This window comes from Piliocolobus tephrosceles, chromosome 3 (assembly GCF_002776525.5).
Source record: "Piliocolobus tephrosceles isolate RC106 chromosome 3, ASM277652v3, whole genome shotgun sequence".
NCBI lineage: Eukaryota > Metazoa > Chordata > Mammalia > Primates > Cercopithecidae > Piliocolobus > Piliocolobus tephrosceles.
Window position 1 is genome coordinate 120,879,052 of NC_045436.1, and position 10,830 is coordinate 120,889,881.

Consider the following 10,830-nt stretch of genomic DNA (forward strand, 5'->3'; position numbering starts at 1 on the left):
TTGAAGAATGACTAGACTGTTTTCCAAAGTGGTCATACCATTTTCCAGTCTCATTAGCACTGTATGAGGATTCCAATTCCTCCACATCCTTGACAACAAGTGTTATTAATTGTCAAAACAAACAACATTTGTTTACTAGGCTCTTTCCCTATTGAACTGTTTTGGCACTCTTGTCGAATATCAGTTGACCACTAACATATGGTATATTTCAGGATTCTAAAACCTATTCCATCAATCTATACATCTATCTGTAGGCCTATGCCACATTTTCTTTATTACTGTAGATTTGCAGTTGACATCACAATCAGGAAGTATAAGTCCCCCAACTTTGTTCTTTTTAAGACTGTTTTGTTATTTCTAGGCCCCTTAAATATCTAATATAAATTTTAGGATCACCTTGTCAATTTATGCTATGAAGTCTGCTGTGGTTTTTATAAGAATTGCATTGAATTTATATATCATTTGTGGCAGTATTATCATTAATAAAATATTAAGTGTTTCATGAAACACTTAAGATGTGTTTCCAATTAGATATGTCACAAACAAATGGAAAAACATTCTATGCTCATGGATAGGAAAAAGTAATATTGTTAAAATGGTTGGTCATATTGCCCAAAGCAATTTACAGATTCAATGCTATTCCTATCAAAGTACCAATGATATTTTTCACAGAATTAGAAAAAAAATTCTAATATTCATTTGGAACAAAAAAAAAAAAGCCCAAATAAAAATAAAGCTGCATGCCTAAAACTATCTAATATTTGATAACACTGACAAAGACAGTGCTGAGATAACTGGCTAGTGATATGTAGAAGATTAAAACTGGACACCTACCTTTCACCATATACAAAAATTGACTCTAGATGGATTAAAGACTTAAGTATAAAACCTAAAACTAAAACTCTTGAAGCAAACCTAGGAAATACCATAATGGACGTAGGCCCTGGGAAAGACTTCACAACAAAGACTCCAAAAGCAATTTCAACAAAAACAAAAATTGACAATGGGACCAAATTAAACTAAAGAGCTTCTGCACCGCAAAACAAAACTATCAACAGAGTAAACAGACAAACAACAGAATGGAAGAAAATATTTGCAAACTAAGCAACTGACAAAGGTTTAATATCCAGAATATATAAGGAACTTAAACAAATTAACAAAAAACAACCCCCTTAAAAAATGGGCAAAGGACATGAACACACACTTCTCAAAAGAAGAAATACATGTGGCCTAGAAGCATATAAAAATGTTCAGTGTCACTAATCATTATGAAAATGCAAATCAAAACCATAATAAGAGACCATCTCACACCAGTCAGAATGGCTATTATAAAAAGTCAAGAAATAAGAGATGCTGGGGAGATTGCAGCGAAAAGGGAATGCTTATACACTGTGGTAGGAATGTAAATCATTTCAGCCACTGTGGAAAGCATTCTGAAGATTTCTCAAAGAATTGAAAATAGAACTACCATTCAACCCAGCAATCTCACTGGGTACATACCCAAAGAAATATAATTGTTAAACTGTAAAGACACATGCTCATGTATGTTCATCGCAGCACTATTCACAACAGCAAAGATGTAGAATAAACCTAGATGCCCATCAATGGTGGACTGGATAAAGAAAATGTGGTACATATACACTATGGAATACTATGCAGCCATAAAAAAGAATGAGATCACATCCTTGGCAGCAACATGGATGGAGCTAAAGGCCATTTTCCTAAGCAAATTAATGCAGAAGCAAAAATCAAATACTGCATATTCTCACTTATAAGTGGGAACTAAATATTGAATCCACATGGACACAAAGAAGAGAACAACAGACACTGGGGCCTATTTGAGGGTGGAGGGCAGGAGGAGGAGGGTGAGGATCAAAAACCAATCTGTTGGGTACTATGCATATTACCCGAGTGACAAAATTATCTGTACACCAAACCACCACAACACAAAATTTACTCATGTAACAAGCCTGAGCATGTTAACGCTTGAACCTAAAATAAAAGTTGAAAAGAAAAGAAAAGTTTAGGGCTGCTCCTCCTATGGAGTAGCCATTCTGTATTCCCTTACTTTCATAATACATTTGTTTTCACTTACTCTATGGACTCACCCCAAATTCTTCCTTGCACGAGAGCCAAGAACCTTCTCTTGGGGTCTGGATCAGGACTCCTTTCTGGCGAACCATGAAGAGACCATACTGAGGAGATCCCCCAACCCAAAGGAATAGATAGACTGCAGCACCGATTGGCCGACTTTGAATAAATGGGGTGCATTTACCCAGGTAGAGGATGGGACTGGGTTACAGGCCCAACTTAGGGGTGTTAGAGTTTCTCCTAGGACAGAGAGGGATAAAGATTCCACTTAATAAATGGCAAGGATGCTTGACTGAACTTGGGTTTGAGGCCCAAGTTAGGAAGGTTAGACTCCTTCCTAAGATTTAGAGGTTTAGAGGCCCCTCTCAGTAAAGTCCGCCTTGGCTAAGAACAGGTTTGGCACTATGGGATGTTAACCACTATTCTGTTTGGATTAATCTGTCTTGCACTCTTTGTTGATGGCTGTGGGTGACAGGATTAGGCATGTGCAGCATCAAAAGACATGGGGAGGTTTTTCTCCCTAAAAGCAGAAACTTCAGAGCTGATCAGAGTGCTGGAAAAGATCCCTTCACTACTGACAAGGGCCGCCTGAACTTTAGATGCGGTGACACTGCTGTGGGTGGGTCTTTCTCTGGCCTCTCTGAGTGCCTCATCTTCCCCACCTTGCCATAACCAATGCTTTTCTCCCTTTCTTTTTCTGTTTTTTTTTTCTGTTACTTGGGGCAACAGTCCACCACTTCATCTTGCCCAAAGACCACATGTTGGAAATGTCCATGGGAGCTTGACTTTGTAGCCACATGGCAATACTTTCTCTTGGTCTCCGCCTTCCAGGGAACAGTAATTTTGGGGTTCATGTCATAGTTAGCTCTAAAAACTATCTTGTGCAATTAAAAGCCATTGCAAGCTCAAAATTGGCTGCTAAAGGCTCCTTTAGGGAAGGACCATGGAAACCACCCAATGCTGTAGTTCAGCAGCTAAGGCTTTGTCTTTTCACAGTGGTGGCCTGGGTTCAGGGTTCAATTCCTGGCTTAGGGAATGAGTACTTTCTGGGTTGCTATCTGTGTGACCTTTACCATTCATTAATTCTTTCCCTCCACGAACCATCTTGAATGTTTTTTCTCTGAGCACCTGGGAGGTTACTTTTGGTAAAATTTAAAAGCCAGAAATATTGGTGATTTGGCATGGCTAACATCTGGTAATCAGAGATTTAAAAGGACTAAAAGTCAGTTTATTCAAGCTCTAACAGCCTAGGACTCCTTGGGAAAAACAGAAGAGGAACCAAAGACCCTCTTTGGAAAAAAAATCTCTTTTTTCCTCATGAAACCCCAGGAATTAGAAGTGGATAGATTCCTTTCAAAATCTAAGGTTCTGCCCTCTTTACATTGCATTATTTGACAGTTTTGACTTTTGAGGGTATCAGAAATTACTTCACATGCCACAGGGTTCTAACTGACCCTATAATGTAAGCCCCTTCAGAATATTTATAAGATTGATAGATCATTTTATATTTTCATTTCCTTATTTACCTATAAAAGAAAAGTTTCTTTGATTTTTATATTCATGTAAGCTCACCTTCAAATGCACAAAGAAAATGGAATGTTTATGCTACCATATAAAATATAGCATACCTAGTACTTCTCTGTAAAACTGATCTCATTTCTTTTCATACAAAGTTTGGAACCAAAAGTCAAAGTAAAGCACATATATTGTATTTTTACCTTCTCCATAAATTTCGTTTGACCACTTAATTCAGATATAACAACAGATATATAGGAAGGAAGGAATCAAAGTCCTCACCCATATTTTTTCAATGTATAGCCAAGAGAGAAGCAGAGACTATACACAAAGGACATTTCAAATATCTCAGACAACAATTCACCACAGGGACCACTGGCATCTCCAAGAAGGACATTGTCTTAGTCCATTTGCACTGCTATAACAAAATACCTGAGAGTGGATAATTTATAAAGAACAGAAATTTGCTTCACACAGTTCTAGAGGCTGGAAAGTTCAAGATCAAGGGGCTAGCAGGTTCGTTGTCTGGTGAGGATCTCTCTGGTCTCTGCTTCCAAGATGGCTCCTGGAACACCGAGTCTTCTGGAGGGGAGGATTGCTGTGTCCACTCTTGGCAGAAGGCACAAAGACATAAAGGCAAAAAGGGGTAAACTGTCACTGTCAAGTTCTGTTATAAGGACTCCTAGTCCCATTCACGAGGAAGAAGCCCTCATGGCCTAATCTCCTCTTAAAAGGTCTACCTCAATACTATCACATTGGCAACAGTTGAATTTTGAAATGGCAATTCAACATTTTGAATTTTGAAAGGGACACATTTAAACCATAGTATACCTCAGACCTTGGTTTTTGTAGTTTTGTCATAAGTTTCTTGTTCAGAACTGCATCTCTATAGAGCTTTTCAAAGTAATCAGAACATTCACCAGCAAACATTTTAACAGTAATGGAAAATATGCTCAATATGTGTCTTTTGGCAAATTATACACCCATTTCCTGACCCATTTTGTAAAAAAAAAAAAAAATTCCAGTTCAACTCTAGTATAAGATGTAGAAAAAATTCAAATTTAGTAATAGTTTATTGAGATCAAGGGTAATGAAACAGGAAGGTGTCAGAACCTCATGAACTATCCTCATCAACTATCCAGACAAGTTCATTCAGTAGTGTCTTTAAATTGCTCCATTGATTATATTTCGTTGGCCACAATAGCATTTTTCCATAACTTTCTTTTTTTTTTTTTTTTTATTATACTTTAAGTTCTAGGGTACATGTGTACAACCTGCAGGTTTGTTATATAAGTATACATGTGCCATGCTGGTGTGCTGCACCCATTAACTCGTCATTTCCATAACTTTCAAAGCTAAAGTAATAATTCAACCCACTTCTTTATTGTGTTGTTTTCTTCCTGAATTTTAAGCTTTCTTTACATTTTCTTGATAAAAGTAACTTATCAGATATATGGTTTGCAAATATATTCTCCAATTTTGTGGCTCCTCATTTCACTTTCTTGATGGTATTCTTTGATGCACATAAGTTTTAATTTTTATGAAGTACAATTTGTTCATTTTAATTTGGTTGTTTCTCCTTTTGGTGTCATATCTAAGAAACCATTGCAATCCCCTTCAACACAACTCAACAAAATTAAGAGGTTATATTAAGCTGGAAAATGAGAGCTAATATAAAAAACAGATACATAAAACAAGTGTAGCTCATTAGAAATTTGCTATAATTCTTTACATTGTAATTATAATGATGTTTAACTCTTAAATATTTAAATTTGTCATTGATAATCTCATTTGTTTAAGACACCATTTATGAAACATCAAAGTTATATTTCGTATCTTAATTGAATATAAAAGTAAGCACAAGAAATGTGAATTTTATCTTAATTGAATATAAAAGTAAGCACAAGAAATGTGAATATATATATATATATATATATTTTTTTTTTTGAGACGGAGTCTTGCTCTGCCACCCAGGCTGGAGTGCAGTGGCCGGATCTCAGCTCACCGCAAGCTCCCCCTCCTGGGTTTACGCCATTCTCCTGCCTCAGCCTCCCGAGTAGCTGGGACTACAGGGGCCCGCCACCTCGCCCAGCTAGTTTTTTTGTATTTTTTAGTAGAGACAGGGTTTCACCGTTTTAGCCAGGATGGCCTCAATCTCCTGACCTCGTGACCCGCCCGTCTCGGCCTCCCAAAGTGCTGGGATTACAGGCTTGAGGCACCGCGCCCGGTGAATATTTATATTTACATCAGTGTTTTAATAGTTCTCATTACTCACCCTCTCTCGTCCCCATTTCCTTGTCTGTCATATGAAAGGTGTTTAACTATGTGATCTCTTAATTTCTTTAGAGTTCCCGCATGCTATAAGGTATTTTCAGTAAAGTATTTTTGGAAGGAAACCAAATACCTTAGGATCCAATACTCACTGGCATAGGTGGATCCCACAGAATGAATGTCTTGATAAGACATGAAAAAATAAATACTGAAAACATGAGTAACAGCCAGAGTGATAATAGTCAAACAGGAAATAATTTATTAAACACTTACTAATAAAAAAATTAAAAATAAAATTAACTTCTTCATATTTATTTTGTAGTTTTAGGGAGAAAAAGATATACTTTAAGGGGTTGTAGTTGTTGTTTCCTGAAAGAAGGTCTTGCTCTGTAGCCCAGGCTGAAGCACGGTAGTACAATCATAGATCACTGTAGCGAGCCTCCTTTCTCAGCCTCCCCAGTGGCTGGGACTAGAGGTGCACACCACCATGCCCGGCTAATTTTTTTGTAGTAACAGGGTCTCACTATGTTGCCCAGGCTGGTCTTGAAGTCCAGGCCTCACAACATCATCTAGGCTCAGACTCCCAAAGCATTGGGATTCCAGAAATGAGCCACTGTGCTCAGAGTGGGTTGGTACTTTTTAACCCAGAGTCACATTCTTGATGGCCAGAACCAAAGTACCTTATTTCAAATGCAGTTATATCTCACAGAGGAGTTTTCACTAACTTCCTGGATTGTCACATTGTCCTTTGTTCTGCAATCTTACACCTATCTCCCCGACTGCCTCTGAAAAATAACAACACCTCTTTTATTATGAGTGACTGCATTTTCTATGAGAAAATACTTGACAACTTTATTATAAAATGATAACATATTTCATGATAAAGTGTGGCCTGTCTTTCCTCTGATTCCAGCATACCCACTCAACTCCATGTAGCCCTGCCCTACATATCACATTCGGTGTGACATCACTGTTTCTTTAAGATAATGCATTTTTATTTTGCTTCCCTCTCCCTTTCTCACACTTGCTCTTTATTTATTGTGAATGTGCTCTTTCATTTCCTCCTTCTAGCAATCTCATACTCATTTTTCAAGTCTCAAGTCTCATGTCACACAGTACCTTTTTCATGTAGTCTTCACTTACCTCCCCAGTGGGCTTAGGTGCTTCTTCCTCTGAGATCTGAAAGTGATTCCAGGGCAGCTTCATGCATGCAATAACCTGTTACATGGAAAACACTTTATCTTTCATTGCCTTATATTGTGTATTTCTCATCTTATTCCTCAGACATACAATTAATAATCTTGTTAAAACTCACCTAATCCTAGATCATTTCCAAACCAAAGCTTTTATAACTTATGGTGGAACAACAGCATATATGAGATGACCTACCATGGAGTCCCTCCATGGATATTCCTTTGTTTGTGGACCAACATGATAACATTGCTCACATGAAGGCCAAGGGAGTAGCTGTTATATTGGACTTGAGCACAAAGGCAAGTACAGATTTGCTTGATATACAGAAGACAGTCATATATAACCCTTCATGAGTATAATTTTTTTACTCTCTTTACATATTTTACAGGAAGGCCAATGTGGCAATAGTATGGCTGAAAATGAATACAGTAATTAGTACAAATTTGCTTAATTTTTGTCAATAAGTTTTTTTCCAGTGGTTTTAGTGAAAAAATTTGTTAGAGGTTTAGGGATAGTGGACAAATTTTGAAATAGTTACAGAGAGAATGAGAGGAATCACTAAAGTTGGTCACTAAATGATTACAAGAAAGCATTGAGAACAAAGTTGAAGTAGGGAACCATGAATATTATAATTACTAATCTGCAGAGTTATCATTTTCTTTCAGCATGAAAACTTTTCAAATATTTTAAAGTCTTCTAAAGTGGTTTAGGTTCCAGTAAAGGAACACAACATAATCAATCACTAATTCCCATTACATTTGATGCATCCTGAACCTCCTGTGTGAATATTTTGATTCCTTCAATGATAAGTAATAAACAACCAGGGATTTCAAACTTACCCACATAAAACTATTGAAAAAAGAAGATACTGCTTATAAATGTAGGCATATTCTTAGCTCTTTTGGTTGTGGTTGTTTTTTATCTTATTTGGAAGAATTATAAAATCAAGAAGTACTTTACTTGGAAGAGATAAGTTGGAATTTTCCTGGTTAAAAGGCAAAATTTCTGAAACCCAAAAATATTTTGTTTCCAAATTATTCAGTATATACATTGATTTGAGTTATAATATTGCTATTATTATTTTTAATCTTATTGTTATATATGTATTTTCCTTCTGTTTTATAATGACCTACATAAAAATACAACATTCTATTTGAGGATATATTGGCTATAATAATACACTGAACATGAAATATTTTTAAAGCTATGTTACTTTAATTTTAGCACAACTGATGTTCATCCTACTGAGTACCATGAGAAGCATGTTTTATTTTTGTTTTTGAGAAAAAAACATATCTTTCAATTAGTAGTTTAATGTAAAAGTACATCTCTCTAGAATAGATGTCTTTCTATACTTGTTGCTTTTTAATAAATCTAATGCTAGTGTACAAAAATGAAGATAATTTTTTTTTGAGACAAGGTCTCTCTCTGTTGCCTGGGCTGGAGTGCAATGGTGCAGTCTCAGCTCACTGCAACTTCTGCCTCCTAGGCTCAAGCGATCTTCCCGCCCCAGCCTCCTGAGTAGCTCAGACTACAGGCACATGTCATATGTCACAATAAGTTTTATTATTTTTTAATTTTGTAGAGACAGGGTTTTGCCATATTGCTCAGGCTGGTCTCCAACTACAGAACACAAGTAATCTGCCCACTTTGGCCTTCCAAAATGCCAGGATTACAGACCAGCTGATAATTTCTTTACTAGCTGATACATATTGAATATTTATAACATGAAAGATATTGTATTAGTTTTTTAATGTATTAATTTCTTCATTTTCCCATTAAATTATAAATATATAACAGAATTAATACCCATCCTCAAAAACCCAGTTCTCCCATTCTGTTTTTTAAATTAAGAGGAAATGATCTCCATTGGTATTGCTGTAGTGCCATGTTATAGCATTTTGGGGTTCAATGTTTGCAAGCCATATTCCTATATACACCTGTTTTCCTTATCTGTTAGTCCATAATCATTTCAATAGTAGAAAGAGATGCAACTGTAATGCCTCAAAGTAAAATGTTGAACACTTTCCAGATGCTAAAGTAAGAATACTAACAAGAAAAACAATAATTACAATACCAAACATTAAGTGAGAGTCTACTATATAATAGAACGCTACTATATAATAAGAATAATTTTAAGTATTTTATGAATCAATACATTATTGCTCACAATAATCAGATAAGAAAGGTACTTTTCCTATATGTTAAACACTTAAAAAAACTGAGGAACAGAGAGAATAAAAAAAACAGACAAGACAACCCACCTTCACATATTTAAACCTTAATTCACTGTTATAAGGTCAACATCAAATCCTGGTCAGTACCAACTCCCGATCAGCCCTATTTGGATGTGGCCCTGCACCTCATCACAGACTTGCCTTCTACATCTGGATTTTGATACTGTTTTGAACCTGTATTAGTCTTGAAGAAAGTCAAACCTGGAAGTTATACTTCCAGACATCTAGACTACAGCAGTATTACTTTTAGGATAGACAGATGTATCTATAGAAAGGAGGATGGAGACCAGAAACTGACACATACATCTAGTCACCTCATTTTATGACAACTGCACAACTACAATTTATTGGGCAAACAACTTTATTTTTCAACAAGTGATTCCGAGTTAATAGGATATCCTATTAATATGGTTTGGCTCTGAATCCCCACTCAAATCTCATCTTGAATTGTAATTCCTGCATATCTAGAGAGGGATCTGTTGGGAGGTGATTGGATCATGGGGGCAGTTTCTCCATGCTGTTCTTATGATACTCAGTGAGTTCTCATGAGATCTGATGGTTTAAAAGTATTTGACAGTTCACCCTCTCTCCCTTTCTCTCTCCTGCTGCCTTGTGGAGAAGGTGCTTGCTTCTTCTTCACCTTCCACCAGGATTGTAAGTTTCCTGAGGTTTCCCCAGCCATGAGGAAATGTGAGTCAATTAAACCTTTTTTGTTTATAATTACCCAGTCTCCAGCAGTTCTTTATAGCAGTGTGAAAACAGACGAATACACCTGCAATCCAAAAATTGATAGAGGCAGATCTCAGTGGATTCAGAGATCTATTTTACAAAGCGGGAGGACATGCCTGGGAAAAAGAAATACAAGTTACAGTAGGATCTGTGGCCTGAGTTTTTTCAAACAGGGTTTTGGGAACTTCAATATTTAAAGGGAAAAGAGTAAGCAGGAGGGGAAGGAAAAAAAAAAGGAGGGAGGGTAGGCAATGAGTCAAGGGGTTACGTTCTTGTGAAGCTCAGATTAATGCTCAGTGAATATACATTTTACATTTGGAAGGAAGACTGTGGGGGAAAGGTCAATTATGCATTTGACTTGTATTCAGTAAATCTACATTTTACATAAGATAAAGTAAGCCTATGAAATTACAGCCATCTGTTTGGGAACAAAAGGCAAGTAGGGTTTTTTTGTCTTTTTGCTTTTTGTGATTTTTGCATGACTTAGTTACCAAGATTAATTTTCCCTTTAGCATAGTGAGTTTGAAATTCTGAGATTTTTTTTTCATAATTCATATGGAAAAATGTGAAACTTGGCCTATCTTTCTTATACCATGCAGTACAATCAATTCAGGCTACAGTAGGTAATTAACTATGAAAGGCAAAATAATTGCAATAGTCTCTTTTTACACTGCTATAAAGAACTAACCCAAATCAGGTAATTATAAAGGAAAGAGGTTTAATTGACTCACAGTTCTGCATGGCTGAGGAGGCCTCAGGAAACTTACACTCACCGCAGAAGGTGAAAGACAAA